This window comes from Catharus ustulatus, chromosome 2 (assembly GCF_009819885.2).
Source record: "Catharus ustulatus isolate bCatUst1 chromosome 2, bCatUst1.pri.v2, whole genome shotgun sequence".
Lineage (NCBI taxonomy): Eukaryota > Metazoa > Chordata > Aves > Passeriformes > Turdidae > Catharus > Catharus ustulatus.
The window spans coordinates 11,867,998-11,888,750 of NC_046222.1; the positions used below are offsets into that span (position 1 = coordinate 11,867,998).

A 20,753-nucleotide genomic window follows, 5' to 3' on the forward strand; every position below is an offset into this window, starting at 1 on the left:
AAAAATTGTTAGGGCATATACTGACCTCTTTCTACTCCCTTTCCTAATGTGAAAATTGCCATTTTTGTATTCACACTTCACAGAAACTGTTTAAATACAGTTATATTTATCTGATAAATAGACGCATAAATATATGTATAAAATGTTCACGATTATTTCAAGTTATCTTCTAATAGGAATCTGGGATTAGTGAAAAATTATGAACACTGTTTGAGTGTTTTTTCTTAATTTTTTTGTAATGATAATCTGTTAAGAGAAGAGAGATATTGAAGAAATGTAAGAAAAATATTTAAAAAAAGTTATCACTGATTTTTTTTTTTTCTAAATTCCTATTTTGAAGACCAGATAATAGTTTATATAGAACATTCTGATGGCGGATATGAGGAGGATATCTATGGAGCAAAATGGATTTGCATACAGGTTAACACTTATAATGAAAGGAATTTTTAAAGGTATTACTATATATACGTAATTTGTTGCCTTATTCCTAAAATGTGCTAGATGCTAATATGTTATATACCCAATTAAAATAAGCATTAATTTTAAAAAGCATGTTGTCTTTGTTTCTATGACTGAGAAAATAAATGTATTTCTATGTATTTGAGAAAATAAATACATACAATAAATTATCATGATGCAGCACATGTTCCTCAGAGGTGATGTTCTGTTTCTTCTGAAGAACAGGCAAAGGCAGATGCTGGTCTTATCTCCAAATTTAACAGATCTTTGGTTGGTTCCTTCTATTCTGTGGGACAGAGACACCTTGGAAAGATTGAAGAAGCATCTTGGGGGTGTGCAAGATGAATTAATAAATATTTTCTGGGTCCTGTTCATTCAGAGTTCTTTGTTAGAAGCAGAAGTATGAAAGACTATTCAGGGCTGTTTGCACAAGATGCTGAAAATTAAGTAGAGACTGACACTGCAGAAAAGGTACAAAAGGTGGGGAGAGAATAATGTGAAAAGGCAACCTGCAAAAGTTAGCATGTGACTGGAATACATTTCATTATTGCTGGATTGTCTTGGAAAACCATCAGGTCACAGAAATAAGTCAGTGGAGTGTTACAATTTGCTCCAAGCTCCATGAGCAAAAAGGAATAAATAAAAATATATAAATGAAAAAACCTATTTTTTTAAAAAAAAGAAAGTTCAGGTTTTTTTATGCATTTAGTTTGTTTTGCTTAGGGAAAGAAGGCAACCAGGAATAAAGACACTGCAGGTTCTGCAACACATTAGCTTACTTTGTGGAAGTGTTCAGCTATAAAAGTGACAATTGGGAAAGCCACTTGAAGAGGGAAAGAAACTGAAACTGCTTAGGAAATAAATGTATCTATAGCAGGTAGAGGCTGTGCTTGTGACAAGCTGTTAGTTATATCCAGGAACAGACATAAAAACATTTTATGGATTCATTGAAAGGTTTAGTAAACAGCACTGGTGTTTTAGTCTTACGTGCACCAGCTAGATCCAGTTCCCAAAAAGTCTGAAGAGAATACAGACCATCTTGCAGATTCCCTTCTGATACTTGTGGATCTCAGGGGACTTGAGCAGAGGACACATACCCTGGGTCTGTCAAGACTCTCTGAAAGTATTTTTCTGCTTTTTCCTGCATGTGATGGCACATACTCTCAGATATTTCTTTTCCTTTAATCAATGTTTCTTTCAAAATAGTGTTTGAATAAGGATAGAAGTAATGACCTTTTCTTTTGTTTCTAGATGTTTTTTTCTTCTCATCAGTGATTATTTCTTTCTCTTTCTTTTTCTTTCTTTTCTTTCTCTTTCTCTTTCTTTCTTTCCTTTCTTTTTTCTCCCTTCCTTCCTTCCTTCCTTCCTTCCTTCCTTCCTTCCTTCCTTCCTTCCTTCCTTGTATTGTTAGCAAGTGGGCAGCACAATGGACCAAAGTATCTCTCAACATCATGAACTGAGAAAGTCACCACCACTTTATATAGTTTCTGCTCATTCTGTTGGCTGTTTATTTTATTTCTGAATTACATTTCAGTTTTTAGTACTAACAACATGGACAAATGCTTGCAATCATGCAGGAAGATTCCAAATTTTTTCCATAATTTTTTTTTCCCCTGTCCCAATTCATACTTTCCCTGAAGTTAATGAAAGTTACATTCGGAGTATATCCCAAAAGGATTTACTGGAAAATGTGACAATGCTAAAATAAACAGAGGGTAGTGGCAACATGCTCTGGTGAAAATAAATGCTGTCTCTGTTAGCTCAGCTGCTCAGGTGCAGGAAAGCAGTTCTCTTCCAGAGGATTCTTCAGATGCCTGCAGGACTTTAGCTCATTTACCATTTAACCTTTCCACTGTGCTTGGCAGAAAATCCACACAACTGCCAAAATGGGATCAGATATTGGGGAAGCCCAGGTCCCCTCCAGTCTCTTACCTTTGCTTGAGGAGTCTGGATGAGGGCAACCCCAATGTGGATTCAAGGGATGTGCAGAGAACAGAAGTGTGAGTAGGGACTGTGGTTATGTGTAGAACACACATTTATCTTATTTTTTCTGATGATTTATAGTGACTTTGCTTTCCTCCAGAGACCAGCAATTGTAAACATTAGTTTATAAGATCTTGGGGAAGGGAGCAGGGATTGAACCTTCCTGGTTTTCATTCAGATGCACTTGGGTTGCGCAGTGTTCCCAAGGAGTAGCTGAATGATGTGGAACTGGGAGTTTGCTCTGAGTGTGCTGTGACTTTCTGTACAGATGGCATGTACAGGTTACCTCACAAAGGTTACCTCTTTATCCCAGTCCAGTCATTCCAGACTGTAATCCTGGGATTGTTTTATTTTATATATTTATAAAAATACATATTCATATATATATATATGAATATATACATATATATATTATTTTATATATATATAAAAGATGGGTGTTAGGGGCTGAAACAGTGAAAAGTGAAGGAAGAAAAATAAAATAATGAATAAAAATATTTTTATGTAATTTTCAAAGATGTCATTCTCTTTATTTCCTTTCTGCCTGCTGCACTAATGTGTGATGAATATACTATTTAGGTGGAATGTTTTCTGTACCTACTTGAACATACTGAATAAGTCAGAGTTGAAGTTAATATAGTCAGGCTGGGTTTTTTTAGGTTTTTGTCTTTGTTTGTTTGCTTTGGGTTTTGACTTTGTTTTGTTTTTTGTTTGTTTGTTTGTTTGTTTGTTTGTTTGTTTATCTGAGACACACAGCAACACTGTCCTTGGAACCTTATTGGCAATTTTTTAGCATTTACAGACAGAATGGATCCTTTTATGCTTCAGCAGTGTAACTGGGGCTTTGCTGTAGCACTGCTGCCACAGTACTGATGCTGCTATCCAGCTCAGTAGCTAGCAGGAGAAAAGCCAGTATGATCCTGGAAACTGCTTCCTCAGACCAGTGATGATCAGCCCAATGTCGGTGTCATGCTGCAATCAGACTCTGACAAGGTTTGCAAATATCTTGAAAGGAGCTGCTCATCTTCAAATGCTGCTGCCCAAAGCCCAAGTGGAACAAACCCCAGGCTTGCTGCACGTCAGCTGCAGAATTTTGTTGATGAGCACAGCATGTACAAACAGAGGCCATGCTATCATCACCAGCAGGGACAGCCAGATGCACTGCACTGGTTGACTGCTTAAAATCTTGCTGCATAACCACAGAAGCTAAATATGGAGCTTAAAAACCCATTTCCCATCTCCAGAGCCATAGACTGCCTTTTTAAAGCTTCAAGGTCGTTTTTAATCAGTGCCAAAGACTTTTTTTAGACACGTGTGTTCTCGGGGAATTCTGTCTGGGCTTTACCATTCATGAGAACAGAATGAGTCCTGGGAAGGGATAAGGGATGGTGGTTCAAGCAGAGGGACAGCCCATGAACCCTCCCAGCTCTGCCACAGACATGCAAGCTCTGAAACTGGGAAAGTCATTTGCTCTCTTTGGACACTTATTTTTCCAACTGTGAAATGGGAACAATATCTCATCTACAACTGTAACACAAGGGCTTGTTCATTAATGGGTTCCCAGTTCATTTGAAGCTCTCTGAGATGAATACCAAGCATCTTGCAGGAAAAAACAGGCAGAAGGATAAAATATAGTTTGTTATGCACCAGGCTGTCTCTCTGGATACTGTGGTTTTGAGGCAAAGCAATTTGCATTTTTTCTGCTGTAGTGTCTCCTATCTGTGAGGATTAAGGGTTTGGAGGAGGCTAAGGCAGGATTCTCCATATGTTGGCAGCTCTGCCAACATTGTGGCTTGGTGAAGCCAGCCTGCAGTGGAAGGGCCATGTCATGTGCATCACACCTGCCTTCTGTGGGTCTTTCATGATGGGCCATACTGGAATTAAAACATGATGCATCCAGAAAGGACCTAATCTGCTGTTGTCTGCACCTAGGGCTACAGAATCTCTCTCAGTGGTGCTGTACAAAGCTCCAAAACCTGTGTTAGATCTACATTTACTTCTCTGGTATGGAGGGAGGCAGTTGCAGCCTGGCTGGCATGTAGGGCAGGGAAGCCTTCGTCTTCATCTATGAAACCCAACCAATACTGGAGTTTGAGATGACAGATTGTAATGCAACTATTTGACAATTTTAGGCAATCAGTTTATTCAAGTCAAATATAAAAGACAGAGAAAGATCCCAGCAACTAAAATTTTACACGAGGTTTGATGTTCTGCCTTTTTTTTTTTCAGACAGTGTTTTTCCTTTGCTCTATATTTCCCTTGCAATCTTAAATATGGAAGTTTTGCAGTGAGAACATTTCTTTCTCAGAAAACGTAAATCCCCTAAGAATGACATAGAGAGAAGCCTCTAAACCAATGGGGTTTTTGTTCTACAAGATAAGTCATAGCTTTTTATCTTACCATGAGCCCTGTGGGGCTGCAGTTGTTGGGTATTTCCATTGGGGTGCATTCACCCAGGAGCTTGTGGCACTTGCCAGGCTCCTGGAGCTTGCCAAGTTCTCAACTGAATCTTCTAGATCCTTGCTCTTGTAGAGAGTGAATGAATTTTTTGCCTCACTTATATCTGTGCTCTCACACCCCATCAGTCCTCAGAGTCGGAAAGGATCAGAGATTCCACAAAGGCTTCCAAGCCACACAGAGAAGGGAAGCACCCTCCAAGAGCAGTAGGGTTGTCCAAAACCCCATGGTCACTCACAGAGCTTGCAGTAGGTGCAGGATTCATCCTCCTGTTCTGCTTTGCAAGTTAAAAAAACCCCTGTATTTAAAATTTTGCCTGGTACTTCCTATTAGTTGCAGAGCTGGTAGCACTCAGGGTCAGGTGGCCTTGGAAAGAGGTTAACAGACCAGACCCCAGGACTTCATTGCCAGATCCTGGGAAATCTGAATTCCCATTTCCTTGAAGGACAACTAATTTCTAAGTAATTGTGATGATTTTGGTATTATTATGAAAATTTTACCTATAGGAATAGAAAGTAAAAACTGACATATGGAGTCTGGTTCAAATGAATTTGAAATTTGCTTCTGGAGACCTCTCTCTGAAATAATTGCATGACATAATATTCCACTTTACAATTTTTCAGCTTTTGTTTATATCCATGAATTACAGTGAGACTGCAACTCCAGATCTTTACAGTGAGACTGATTAAATTTGATTCTAAATAAGGAACGACATAAGGATCTGGAATAAAATTATTTTAAAGGAAGAAGTAGTACCCTAGAAGAATTAAAAGGCATAGTTAAGACAAAGTAAATTCAAACAAGCTTTACCAGTGTTTTCCTGTGATATCTGGTATATTTAGCTTTTATAGATTTATGCTGAAAAATACAAGCATTATTGATATTGGCCGTGACTAAATTATTCCCTTTTCACTAATTTATCCCTGTTAGGACAATACCATAACAGTAGACCTCAGCTTTTGTTCATGCTATGAATTTGTCCAGCTCAGGAGAGCAGGTTTGTTTTACCTGTGTTATCTTCCTGAAGTCTGAAGGACTACTGAGTTATAAATATGCAGGGAAAATCTGTTCCTGTACATATATACCTTCTCTGCATTATATCTCTAATAGAAAATGATTGGGAACTGACATACACTGACCTCCAGCAGATAATTATCTGATGAAATTGATACTTCACTCCAGAATGCCTAAAAAATTATACTGTCAGATTGAGGTTTATTCCTGAAAGCATTCTGGAGAACTTCCCCTTGATCTTAGATCAGTCCATTGTCAAATTCCTTAAAGGCCACATCATTTATAAATGATATGAGCTGCAGATGTATAATTCATGTGGAGCATAAAATAAGGTTTAAAACATTTGTATTAAAAAAGTAAGGTGATCCTATATTAAATCATATTTATGGCCTAATTTTAAAGTATGGAATCCTTCTGACTGAAGTTTAGTGCTTCTTACTTTTTATTTCTTAGAATTTACTAAAGAAAGAGGCAACAGTGACAATGATGTTGGCAGACAAGTGGTCTCTTTCTAAAGTCCCTGTGTTGATCTGTCATATTATTTTCCATTAGCTCCCCCTACGCTTTCTGCAGATTGCTTTCTGCCATATTTTTACTAAATGTTTTTGGAAGTGCAAACTGCAGATTTCACCATCATTGTTTTGACATTGCAAGCTCAAGGTTAATGGAATTTTTCAGTGGATAAAAAGAAAAATAATGACATTTTAAGTTAAATCATGTTGTGGGTATAGCCAAATTACAGGAATCCTAGAAACTATTGCCATTAAAAATATATATATTTTAAAAAAACTATTCTGGATGTATTTTGCTACTTTTTTCTTTCTAGTGATTAAGGTCTAAAAAACTCCTAAAACTTCTATTTCTTTTCCTCCTACATAAACCAAGCTTTGTTGTTATCATCGCTTCTCAAACATTTTTAATAATCTCTGAGAAGTTTCAAATCATGTTATTTGATATAATTATAATATTCTTGTTTTTAAAACCTTTGCCTTGATCTCATTACACTTTTATCAATAGAAATAGAAAGCAATGCAGAGTCTGGTTAAAATGAATTTTAAGTTTGGTCCTGGAGACCTCTCTCTAGAAAAACATAAAGATTTGACAGTGTTTAAGTTCATAAATGACCTTAATTGTTTAAAGTGTGTGTCTTTACACCCTTGGAGATCTACAAGCATTTACTAAAATGATAGTGAGTAGTGTTTTGGCAGTATTCTCTCTGAGATTTGTTTTCTTTGAAGTGCTAGCTAGAGTGACACTTGCTTTCCTTTAATAGTGAAGACAAAAAACAACAGTAATTGCTGTCTTGTAATACACAATGGACTTCTCTTTCCACTTTGCCTCAGTGATGGGAATTCTGGGGTTTGCTTTTATACTTCATGGGTGCTAGAAATTAATGATCTTAAATGAAAATCAGGCAAATTTTGGGTGCTTCAGAAATGTCTTACATGATAAACTTTTGAAGAAATTACTTAATCCCTCTTTAGAGCTCTTGCTCTCACCACACACAAGCAGGCACATTGCTGCTCTCCCTCTCAGAGCAGGGGAAAAGCCAGGCTGCTGCTACAATTCCCAAACTGGCAGAAATCCTGTACTGCTGGAGAAATTCTGCCCCTAAAAAACATTTGCTTTCCTTCTTTCCCCCCTTACTCTGCTGCAAATCTTGCTTTTCTTTGTTCCCAGAACAAGCAAGCGCCTTATTGTCCTTTTCCCAGTGTGCTGCTGTCGCTCTCTCTCCTCCTCCTCCTCCTCCTTTACTTTGCCACCTGTTTCCTTTTCTCACACATAAGCACTGGCTGTGGAGTGCTGTTTTGTCATCAGGATGCTTCACATTGTCCCAGGTGACAATATCAATAATAACATCACAATTTTAAGGCTGAATGTTTAATATTTTAACAATCTATCTCTCTTTTCCTAAGTGTCACTAGTGCTTTTGTAATTTGAGTGTGCTACCCAGTAATAATACTTAGGTTAGAAAAATATAGACTTGCCATGGCCTAGACTTTTAAAAATGTGGGGTTTCTACCATTCCTCTTTAGAAAACTCTTCTCATCTATTGTCCCCAGTTTAGGATAGGAAGCCAAAATATTTGAAATTACTTTGTTCAAGTTCACCCATCAAATTCTTAATCTGCTTCAGTAATTTCCCTCAATATGATTATTTCTTGAAACAGTAACTGAAATATGATAGCAAATAAAGAAGAGGTTATAGCACTGCATGTATTTATTGAGGTACGATCACATCAGATAACCTGATATTTTCATTAAATTAGGAGTTTAGGTAAATGATTTGATAGACAAGGAAAATATTAGATTTAGTCTGTGGGGACTTTTGTAATGAATTTGTAATGTTACTATGCAGAAAATTAGCTTTGTTTAAGAAGATGGAGATAATATGCAGAAATTTGAGATCAATAACAATTTTTCAAAAGTTTTGGTCTTGGAGCTGAAGGAGATTACAAATGAAGTTCCCTTAGGATCACTTCTGAGGTTTTTCTTTCACTATTTCATTAACATTTTTCACATAGGGACCATGACAGTGACAACTGTTCATGATGTTCAGGGATAATGGCAGTATAAAGGAGAGCAAAGATTTCATACTGGGAGAACTGGATAATCCCAAAGAATGGCAATACATGGGAAGAGTGGACATTTTAATTGCAACATGGAGGTTGTCTTTTTGGGACCAATATAAAAAGAATTTCCATTTTCAGGTAGAAGGGAACCATTTGGAAGTGATGAAAAGTATCTGTGCAATTTTGGGACAATTATGTGCTGCCCTTGTAGTACAACTGCAAAAAGGGGAAATGGACTCCAAGGGTTATAAAGTGAAAGGCTTGCTGTTGTGCCTGGAAAAATTTACCTCCATTGCTCAAAGACCTGTGAGGTTTAATTTTAATTAGCATTGAACAGTCTAAAATAGTTAGAATTTTAGTTGTGTAATTGACAGAGAGGACACAAGTGCCAGCAGTCTTTTTATTTTGTTTATTTTTGGAAAACAGTGGGAAATTATTTTTTTTTAAAAAATAATATGATTTACAAGAAGTAAAACTGGTAGTTTTCTGCAATGTTGTGAAAAGCACCAGATGTGCTCTGGTACCATGCCCTGACCATTCCTGCTCTTAGAGAACAGGAATGCTCTGCTCCAGTTTGTTGAGCCCAGGTCTTGCCACAGGGCTTTATGAACCTCTTTCTAAACTGTTACCTCATGCCTACAGAGCTAAGCTATCTTTTAATAAGGGGTTTAATTACAGAGATGTGATAATGCTATTTTTCCATGTAAAACAAGTAAATACAGATTTATGTTTTGGTGCTTCTACAAAGGTGTTCTTTGTTTCTGCCTTTATACAGGTGACTACACAGACTGTAGGAATGTGAAAATAATTTAATTTTCAAGGCCATTATTCTCCCTCTGATCTCTGCTGTAAAAATTGTGATCAGTGCTGCTTTTTGTGTAATTTTCTACTGGGAGAAACAGGGGATCCAGGAGTTGGGTTCGTTCTAGAGCCCAATTCAACACTACAAATTTATTTATTTTTAGGCTACCAATCACTACAATCTTACAACTTTCATGTTTTTTAAAAAAAAATATTGCTCTCCACAACCACAAATCTCTCATAAACCCCTCCGTGCAATCTAGTGTGTTTTAGGGGAAAAAATGTGCATGTAGAGTAAATACATGAGTTTTCCCAGCTCAAACAAAGTCAACGTAAGTGCCATTATGTACTTAAAGCCATTGTAATTTTTACTTTCTTGAAAGATATTTTTTTACATTGTGGGAGATGTTATGTCATTAGGTATCTTACCCCTCACTGATGAAGTTGAACAAAGCGCAAACCATGAGGGGAAAATGAGCTGCTGGTGTTAGAGCACCTCTTGCAGGCATCTTTGTGAAACAATTTCAGCATCAGTTCACAAGGGGGTCACTGGCTGTTCTGCTCTTTTGAATGAGCAAGGGTGGTATAAAGGGGAAAATTGAAGAAAACTGGTGTGCTCTCACCCCCTGCCCCTGATCTCTTTCAAATGGTAGGAGAGGAATCATCAGATTCTCTGGAACTGGCCTTATTTCAGTGCTAAATCAGACAGAAATTTTGGCTGTTTACCCTGGAGTGGGCAGGGAGGCCTTCTGGTTCTGCCAAGAATAAATCATAGATGGTGATAATAAGATTAATATTAAAGCATGCATTCTAAAGACCAGCAGCATTTGGGCTTGCATCACCACCAAGAGATAACATGTCAAGCTGGCTGTTATGGAATGTTCCTCCAAAGAAAACTGCATCAGGAAATAGTCCATGGGTGTGGGAGAGACCACACTGGATGAAATGAAGTAAATAAAGCTATTTTGCTGAAGTATTCATGACTTGAATAAGCATGTGTTTGGAAGAGACAAACAGATGGGCAAAGGAACAATTGTTTTCAATGCAGGTTTGAATCTGCTTATGGTTTACGCTTCTTGGATTAGCTTTAAATGAGCAAAGACTCTATCTTTATCATCATAATTATTATCCTTTGTCATCGCTCTGGACTTCCTCCTCTGTATCTAACAAGACCTAAGTATATCTTAAGAAGGAAAGGGATCTTTTCCCTATCTATATAGAGAGGAAAATCTGCCAAATTCTCCAAAGTATGGCTTAAAGAAAAGGAATTTTGACAGAGTGGGAATGGGTAAGAACATTAACACAAAAATAACCTTTGCAGCCACCCCTGTAATAATGAAAAAAGAAAATGTAGAGATAAAGTGCTTTGATAGTGCAAGACCTGGGCTAACACCAAGCTGACGTTATCATCATCATCACGGGGAGTTCATCCTGCACTTGCTGCACAGTGCAAAGGAGGTTAGGAAGGATAAACATAGTGTATGTTTTCAAACCAATTACTTAGATTAAATTCCTTTGTATCTCTTCCCTTTTGTTCTTACCTCTTTTTATCAACCTTTCTTCCATAGATGTGTTAGCAGAAGCATGTGTATCTATTTTTTTCCCCATTAAGGCTTGATTTTAATGGAGAAGTTATCCGCTGGATGGATTCAGCATCCATAGGCTTTAAATTCCCACAAGTGATAACAGATTAATTACAGCCAAAGTGCTTTTGTCCCCATTCTCTCAAACCCACATGTTATAGCACATTTTTAAGTTATTTTAAATATTTCTTTCATAAGTTAAGGTCTGAGTTATCCTAATTTTATCTGTGCCCAGAAAAAGCCACCCTAGGAACCTCTGGATAAACCAACAGTAACACTTCCATGCTTTCCCCTCTCCTTTGCTTTCTCCTCCTTCTTCTTCTTCTTGTTCTGGGATCCAGAGGCCAGTCAAGGAGGAAGGGGAAGACCAGGAGAAGTGAGGCTTTGAGGAAAATTTGGCTTGTATCAGGATTTACTAGGACTGTTCCTTAATTTAACTGATGAACTTGGAGCTGAATTCATCAGGACATTTAGCCTCTACCATATGTGGAATAAAAATCCTTTTCCCCACTCTTTGTATGTCTGAGCTCTTAAAACTATAATCTTCTACTTCATGCAGTGTGCACTGTTATGAGGATAGACTCCTTTTTTTTTTTCACCGTTAGATTGGGTTTATATATTCTCTGCTCAAACATTCCTTTGAAGATTCTGCAATCAATATGAAGTTGCTTTCTATTAACTGAAACAATATATATATGAAGTGAGTATAATCTGAGCACAATAGATTGTTCTAAACAGCAGCAGCAGGGAAAAAGCAAAGTTGTTTAGTGCAGCACAGCAGATGTGGTTAGTGCCTGTGGTATCCCCCCATTCAGCTTGTATTTACTCCAATAGTGCTAAGAACATTTTAGCCAAAAGCAAATTTGAAGGGCCAAACGGGAGAGTAAGAGTAAATAAAAGACATGAGGGAAGGAAGGAGGGAAGAGGAAAGGCTGGAAAAGCTAGGGAAGTGAAATGGACAGACTTGTGAAAAGGGAAAAGAGGATAAAGAAGATGGCTGACAAGGAAAAGGAAGGTGAAGGGGAAGAAAGAAGAGGGCTTTTATATGGATGTTTGAAATAATATTTGATGCCATGTCTATTTCTGATACTGCTCTGTGTACATACACATGGGCTTATACTACACAGAACAGAAAATGATGCAGTGAATGCTTAAAAATATCAGTTAACATAACTTTTGCTATAAATTTACAGAATACTAATTCTTACATAGAACAAATGAGGTGACACAGAGCCTGTGAGAATTAATTGGAAGGAATTAATGTGGAGCCTGTATTTTTTGAGAGATTTTTATTGCAAGATGCCAAACCATTCTCATAATGTAAATCTCCTCTCCATTGCTTCTCTCATCCAGCCCTAGCATTTTCCTGCTGTTTCACTGCCTTCTTACAGGCTGCTGTTTCCTCTTTGCTTTTGACAGGTAGACCCACTGGTCCAATGCCATGAACTCCCTTAGAATGCTGGAATGAGAGAATCCACATTCTCTGCTTTCATAGTTATGGAAGCTCACCCTTCATGTGAAGATTTGAAGAGCCCTTTGCACATGCTAGTCATTAATTCAATCCATCAGAAAATAAACATGCGTGTGAACTCTATCCTATTACATTCTGTGGGGATTTTAGTTTGGAATATGTAGGTAAAATCTGTTTGTGTCTTTGAAATTACAGTGAAAATGTTCTCTTCTGCGTTATTGGGAGTATCAGTTATCAATTATTCAAGGAAATAGGTACTTAAATCATTACAGCTGACTAATTTTGTGACTTTTGTAAGGTCTGCCCTAGTTATGTCCTTTTTGAAGGTAGTAAGTAGGGCTTATACCAGCCCACAAATCCTGGAAATTCATTTCATGAAAAGTCTCCCATGGATGCCTTGCATTTTTTCAAACAACATGTTTAGAAACTGCCAGCATTCTAGGAGTTAAATCATATTCTGGTCATCAATAAAACCTCCAATTATTATTATACAATATATAAATACTAAGAAATAATGGCTGTAACCATATATAAGCCTTTGAAAAGACAAACCTGTCCGTGTGAGCTGGGGGCTTTGTGCAGAATTGTCTCAAACACGTTGTGCCACCTATTTTTATCCTCACCTCCATAAGCGACGTTCAGCCGATCTAACTAGGTGGGTTTTGTCAGGTGGTGTGTTTTGTTTGTATGGGGGGCTGTGGGTTGTTTTTAATTGTCCTGCAAAGTGATGATCCCATGGTGATGGGTCATGGGAATCTTGTTTGTGCAGGGCTGGGATGAACCATCTGTTGATTTGTGCAACACTCACAGAAGTTCTTGATCAGTTGCTAAGACTGCAGAGAGAAACAAACTTGGTTTGGCTCTCCTAGAAAGTTTGACTTATTTTTATTTTAGCAATTTTTTGTGGCCATGTAAACCATCAGGAAAAATAATGAAAGAAAAGGAGAGAGTATTTGAAATTTAGCCCTCGAAAAGCAATTTAGTTGAAATAATTGTTACTTAAGTGCCAGAACTGAGGTTCAGAGAACAAAGCAATAGGCCTCCACGTGTACATGTAAAATTTGGGTGTTTGGGGATGCAATTTTTTTCTTAATGGATCCACATTCAGTAAAATGCCAGTTTAGTGAAGGGAGAATTCTAAGTAATTATATTAGAGCTTCTCAAAATATTTTAGGTTGAGTCTGTGGGTCAGAAGCAATTGTGATGACCTTTTTTGCCTTGCCAGTATGTTGCTTCTTGGGCGTACCTGAACATTCCCAGGCTGACTCAGTTGAACAAAAACTGCTTGTAAACCAAATATGTCAAGTACATCAGATTTTAAATCTCTTTCTGGATCTATGCTTAACACTCAAAGAAAAGAAAGGTATTGTTTCTGAAACAGAATTTCATTTCTTTGTAAAAAATTGATTTCTGAGACTGCTCTGGATTTGTATGGTTTAAGAATCAGTTAGTAGCCAGAGTGAGCTTAAATTGAGCAATAAAATTGAAGTTATGATATTGGCATTAACCATGAAGTCTGAAGTTCTTCAGATCAAGTTATGCAGCACAAATATAAAGCCTCCATAAAATGGAACAGGAACTGCATAGTTGCAACTCCAGCACAGTTTTAAAGGTTTATGGTACTATTTAAAATCAATTTTGCAATCCTTTTGTTTATTTTTGCTGCAGTTGATCACAGGCTTTTCTTTCCCTTTGCGAGTTGTGATTGGCTTCAACTCTTTCAGAGCTTTCTAGATTCTGGATTATATTTAAGATATAAAAATATATAATTTTTGAAATACTGTGGCTTTAAGAACAGTAAAGGACAGAGGGTGGGAATGAAAACAAGGTTGTGACCTGGTTTAACCATGCTTTGGATAGATGAAGTTTATTTTTGCAGTTTGGGCCTCTCTGGAATGGAGACTACAGAAATGCACTGGATTTTTTTTCAAAAGGTCCTATTTCCTGCAACTCCATTCTTGTCTGCTTTCTTCCTGTCATCATCTTCTTGGTCTCAAGAAAGACTACCTGACTTGTTTATGTAAACCTGATGACAGAATTTGGACAAACAGGAAAGTAAGGAAATCACTATGTCCTCAGTTCTAGGAGCAAAGCAAACATATTCCATATTTCAGGCAACATTTGGCTTTAATAATCATTCTACAAAGGGGAGAGACGTTGCCCAGACAGAAAGAATCAGAACAGTGGAGAAGGTATATTCAATCCTTTGAGATTTATTTTTGCAAAAGTTAGCTTAAATGGAAAACAGAAACTACATATTGCTGTATAATTTTTTAATAGTTGTAGCTTAGCCAAATCCCTAAGGTTAAAATGTTTAAAGAAAATAACAACAAAAGAAATAAAATTAAAACAAAATAGTCTCAAGTGCTCTGTAAAACAATCTTGAAGACTATCCAGAAAGCACATCTGTTGTTGGATGATGGAAAAGTACATGACAAGCAACCAAAGAACAATGTCACTGGCATGGAAGGATGCATTTTCAGTCAAGATAAATTGTGAAACGTGGTGATATCTTCCTCTCATGCCTGTAGAATTTAGTGCTTTACAGGATAGAACCGAGGAAAAGTAGGATCCCTTTCAAGGTGGAGAAAACCCATGCACAGACACAATTTACTTAAGATTGTGTGTTAGAGCCCTGCCACAGCTGGGAATTGAAACAGGGTGCCCCTGTGCACAGACTGGTACCTCATTTGATAGGTCAGGTCTCTCCACAGATAGGAGAGCAAAGCTCTGTCAAATTTTTTGTAAGTGCATTTACCTTTCTTGGGGATTAGTGAGCTCCTGGAGAGGGAATGCAGAAATGTTTTCTTTCTGCCATCATGTGCAAAGCTATTAGGGTTGTAGTTGTGCTCAGCTGGTATTGTCAGTTTAGTATTTTCTAGGTATTTACAAAGAGTACAATACCTGTTTCAGTTCTTTTTGCATAGTGGCAGCAAGATTAGCTCAATGTGTGTGTAGGATGTTTAAACCTGGGAATTCAGCTGCTGGAAGGAGATCAGGGGAAGCAAAGAATGAATGGCTAGCTAGTGTGGGTGCCTGTCCCAGCCTGTCAGAGGATGGTGATGAGGTGCATGGACACAAGGAGGTGGTGTTAGCAGCTGGAATGTGCTGATTCCCTCAGGGTGATTCCAATCTGCCCAAGTGGCCAAACCCCTACAGAGGCTCAGATAAAATAAGCCCACATCAGCTCTTGTACTCCTTAGGACCTTCCTTTTTAAACTACTCATGCCAACCCTTGAGTATTTTGAGTCTTCAGTCAGGACTAGGGTGTGGGACATGGATGAAGCATCAATCACCCTCCTCAAATCTATGATTATTTATATAAGTCAGGTGAGTTGTTAGCATAAATATCTGAAAAGCAGGCACCTGAATAAAGAGTGTACAAATATCTAATTAAAACTTTTCTATCTTTTAGTAATGCTTATATACTTTTTTCCTTTCGAAGGACAAGGGCGGGGTATATTTTTTAACTGGAAATATGGGTCCTCCATGTGAATAAGTTGCTGCAGAATGACCTGCAGTTCCAGGGAACTTGCACTGTGAGCATCCCAGTACCTCAATCAGCCCAAGTAGGTTCATGATCAGGATATGCTGGGGTTACTACCACTGGAACAAATACATTTTAAACTGGTTTACTCTGATTTAATACTGTCATAGCCCTGCATGTGAGATACAAGCCAATCTTAGGCACCTTATTTTCATCTTACTAAGTTGGTGTTTGCTTTTGAAAAGGGAACAGCAGTGAGTTGCATTTCAGTAGCATGTAACTGCCTAATATTCAGACAAGCAGAGTTAACTGGCAAGGCCAGAATGTTGCATGTCAAGGTTTAATTCTCTGCTGTACAATAAAACTTCTAGACAGCTTGCCAAAAATCACAGAGTAATAGAGCCCTAAATCTCCTCTAGTCAACAGTTTAGGTTTGGAGTGACAATGCCAGGAGTCTGCTAAGTGTTAAGGTTTCTTGTGAGATGCATGGACTCAGTTACCATTGTCTTCAGTTCTCTACTTCAGCCATGCTTCTGTATCTGTGTGTAGGGAGAAGATACAGGCAGTCTATTCCTGAGTCATAATTTGGATTCAACTCATAGACTACCCAACAGGTAGAGAAGGAAGGATCCAGATTTAAGCACTTTCTTCCCTGGATCCATTTTTACCCCCTGTGAGAGGGTGGTGGTGTCTGCCAGCAGTAACTATTTCCATCTTTGAAGCTGTTCCTTTGCATGCACTCCCTAAAACAGGACTAGATGCTGGTCTCCTGAGAGAATGCCTTCAGCATTCAGTGCTCAGGCACAGACTCCTTCTTTCTTTTGCTTCTTTCTAGATATTTCTGTGCTTTAGACAGAGCTGAACAGGAAAGATTGGGAACAAATATGGAAGTTGTGGATATAAGTGCACTGAGCATCTGGAGCAGGGTATCTCTGTATGCACATTACAAAGGGAATTTGAACACATCAGCCCTGTTGATGGAGGCTTAACTCTGCAGGGACTTTATCTACCCATGGATAAGGAAATGTCTGAACCAGAATATGAAGTACATAAATTGGCAGACCTCCAATTGAGACTCTTTTGTTGTTGGTTTTTTTTTCCCTTCACAGGTGAAATTGTTGGATAAATACATCTCTAAAAGTTGGATTGTTTTACCTCGACAAGTTACAATTATATTGTAACTATCTTCTGCCTGTGATCCTACTTGTCTGTTCTTTTAGTTCTACTTTTAATGTTTTGCAGACTGGGTAGTACATCTTTCTGATTCAAAGAAGGGAGGTCATGTGGCTGGGAATTTATGCAGTTTGTGCCTGCAGAGACCTATGTTTCCAAAATTCCTTGGAAAGTATTTACCTTCTGCCAGTAATGATGTGCAAATATTCAGTGGTAATGTATCCTCACATATTAACTGATTCAATGCAGAAAAAAAAAGGTACTACAGGAAAAGTAAAATAAGAAGGAAAGTGCCTGTTAGGATTGGAGGCAAGCAATGATCAGGTTGTATTGCTATGAGTAATGAGAACTGTGTGGCCCCATTCATTAACAACTGGGTAATCCAGAATTTTCAGTGTGTGGGTAGGAATTAGTGGCTTTTGGTATTTCTCTTTATTTAAAATTAGAAGAATAATACCTCCATATTCAGTAAACTTGCTCATTCAGGGGACTATGCTGGAGTAAATTAAGATAGCAAGGAAAATGGTCATAATCAAATTCTGTTGCTTCATTAGACTTGAGATCAATAAAACAGGTGAATGAGAATTAGTTAAGAGGAAATCCAAAGCTGAATTGCAAACACATATATTGGAATGAAATTTTTTGTTGTTTTTAAGATCTGTGAATACCTTATTTCCTGTTATTCAGCTTGGGTTTAGTTTTATGAAAAAAGACAAATTCCTTCTTCAAGGGGATGGGAGAAAGGACTAGGACCCTGTCATTTCATGAACAGTCAAGGCTATGACCCAGAAAACTGCATGTGTAGATTTACAGTTTCACTTAGAGATAGTAAATTTGTAGTATAAACAGGGGTTTGTAAATTATTTGATAGAGGAGATGATAATATTCAAATAATTGCTTAGCACTTGGAAGCAAAAAAGAAGATATAAAATTTTTTTAGCAGAAAGAGCAGGCAATAAAGTAGATGAGATGGTCCTGAGGTCATGACTCTGGTTTCTGAAGGTCTGAGTTGAATGGGTGATCTATCAAATGTTTAAACCTGAAAAAGGGAAAAGTTGGTGTGTCTTCAATTTTATTGTGGTCTTTAGGTACCATGATAGGCTCTCAGTTTTGTTAGCATGAAGACCACTTAATTTTGTTAGGATATTGCTGTTACTGAGACATAAGTGCTGATGGATAATAGCAAAGCCAAAAGAACTGTATTTGGAATAGCTTTTCATGGTTTCTAGAGCTCTTACACTTCCCCCCCATTGTCCTGTGTCTCTCTGGAGCCTTCAATAACTGAAGGGAAAAGCTCAAGAGCTGCTTATGAGCTACTTCAAAAAGAGCAGCAGTAGAAATCAACAAGCTTAATCTTCCACAAGATAAATGAACTGTTTATAGGTTAAATAATAACGAGATTTTTTTTTCCTTTAATATTTCCAAATACTGTCAGACACCCTGCCCCTTCCAAAAAAAGCCCAAAAAAGCAGCATTAGGTTATTGTACTATGACACCACTTGCATTTGTGTGTTCTGTAATTAGCTCACAAGAAGTTTTATACATAAACATGAAAATTACCATGATTTATTCTGAACTGACACTACTCCCTGCTCTTACAGAGCTGCTGCAGTTATTCCAGAATAAGAATTTTGGGAAGGGTGAAAAATGACTGTTTAGAGCTATTTCTGAGCTCTCTGGACAACAAAAGTTGAAGAATAAAAAGGAAGCTAAAAAGGCAACCAGTATGGAATTCTTGGATTTATGCTTTACTGGCAGTGTAGAATTTCACTGCATGTACAAGTACAAGAGATGTGTCAGTGTCAAAAGGAAGAAAATTCCAGTAGATATATCAGTGCAGCTGTGTTTTCAATAAAGCAACAGTTAAATTTGTGTTATTCTATGTTACATTGCATAGGAAATAGGCTTTTAGACAAGGGAAATCCTTCCCTAGAAGTAGAGCTGTTAAGAAACAGGTTTTGGAGAAATAATTTCTTGTAAGGAGAGATACCTGAGGTTGGGATTTACAATAAATACCTAAGAAAAATTTTAACAAAATATTGGAGTTTGTGATGTCATAGACATGGTGAAGTTGAGGGGTCTTTGACAACATCTACCCTTTGAGGATAAACAAATCTGAATTTTAATTCAAGATATTAGAAAAATGATTAAAATTGGGACAAACGAGAACCTTGCATTTGTCTGAGACAGCATCAGTTAGGAATCTTAAAAGGAGGTAACAATAAGGCATCTCTTAAAAGTATAAAACGAATCAATCTTTTAGTAGAAAAACAAGTCTGTGGAGGTGAAAAAAAAAATAAGACAAAGGGGGAAGAACAGTCAGAGAAACATCTCAAAAGGAGAATAAAAATGGAAAAAAGGGGTCAATAGAAGCACGGTGTAGAGTGTTATGGGTTTGTCAGCAGCAGAGTTAACATGACAGATACAGCCATGGTCATGCCACACATGACAGTGCTTTCTTCCAGAGGAGGGAGGCTTTAATGCCAGCTGTAAACAGGCCTGGCAAGTATGGAAATTTCTATAAAAACAAATCATCTTTTAAAAGAAAGTTGAGTTTCTTGATTGTTTTGTTTTTATTTTGTTTTGTTTTGTTTTTTGGTTGGTTGGGGTTTTTTGATGGTGTTATTTTTTAAATTTTTATTCCTTTTATGTGTCTAGAACTGGGAATGCAACATATCATTAAAACGTCATAATTAAATCTGTTTCTGGATAATAAAAGTGAGAGTGGGGGTAAATTTTTCAACTGCTCAAACTGTTCCTTTTCAAGTAAATATGTTTATCAAAACATCTGACCCTTTTTGTCTAGAATTGACTCATTACCATTGCTTTAAAAACCTTTCCTTCTGCAATGATTTTCTTTAAATCCTGACTTCTGTTTCAATTCTGAGTGAAAATCAAGATAACATGAAATGCTTGTTCTCTGCTTGTACTCATTCTTTTGCATATCTTAGCTCCAGTGCATGAGAGATCTTATTTACAGAAAGTGCATAGACATTTGATTTTGCAGTCAATGTTGTATGTCAATACTAAGACAAGACACTTAAATTCATTTCTCAGCTATTAAGGCTATAATTCTAATGCTCTAGTTCTCAGTTTTATGCATGTTATTAAAGTAATTTTCTTGACATTTATTTATGAGCAAGCTGTTGATGTTCATATTATCTGTAACCAGAGAAATGCAAATTAGTCAGTCAGGAATGGTGGTCAGTTTTGGTTTCAATTATTCAATCCTATTATTTTTATTTGATGGAGGTTTAATTTTAGCATGCATGTTAGCCTGTAGCTTGAGAAGCACATCCATATGACAGAGTCTTACAGCTACACTCTAGCCTCAGTATTGTTTCTTTGACCAACATTAGTAATATTGCAAGAATATTATGCTTAAGAACGGTATTTGTATCATTTCACAATTATAAGCCGCACCATTTTGACTAAAATTTTGGTCCGAACCCAAAGTGCAGCTTATAATCAGGTGCGGCTTATATATGGACAAAGAACAAAAAGTTGCTGTTTTAGTTTGGAGGACAGGTGTCTGCTGAGAAAGGCAGGAACTTCTCTTTGAAATGGAGACTGTAAACCCCCTCCCTCCAAATTATTATAATTTTGAAATCAAGGGGCTTTCAGGCAAAAATATGGGAATTAGGAATAACAGTTCTTTTCTAGGGAAATTAAAATAGAAATGCAGTACTACGAAGAAACAAACTCCAAACCCTGACAAAGTCAGAGAACAACCTGACACCCGTCAGGCAGGGT

The 20,753-nt window shown here is 37.3% G+C and overlaps 1 protein-coding gene across 4 annotated transcripts in view; it reads left to right on the plus strand.

Annotated features, from left to right (window-relative positions):
* Positions 1-20,753, plus strand: part of LOC116992041 — a 361,926-nt gene that overhangs the window by 336,994 nt on the left and 4,179 nt on the right. The window lies entirely within an intron of this gene.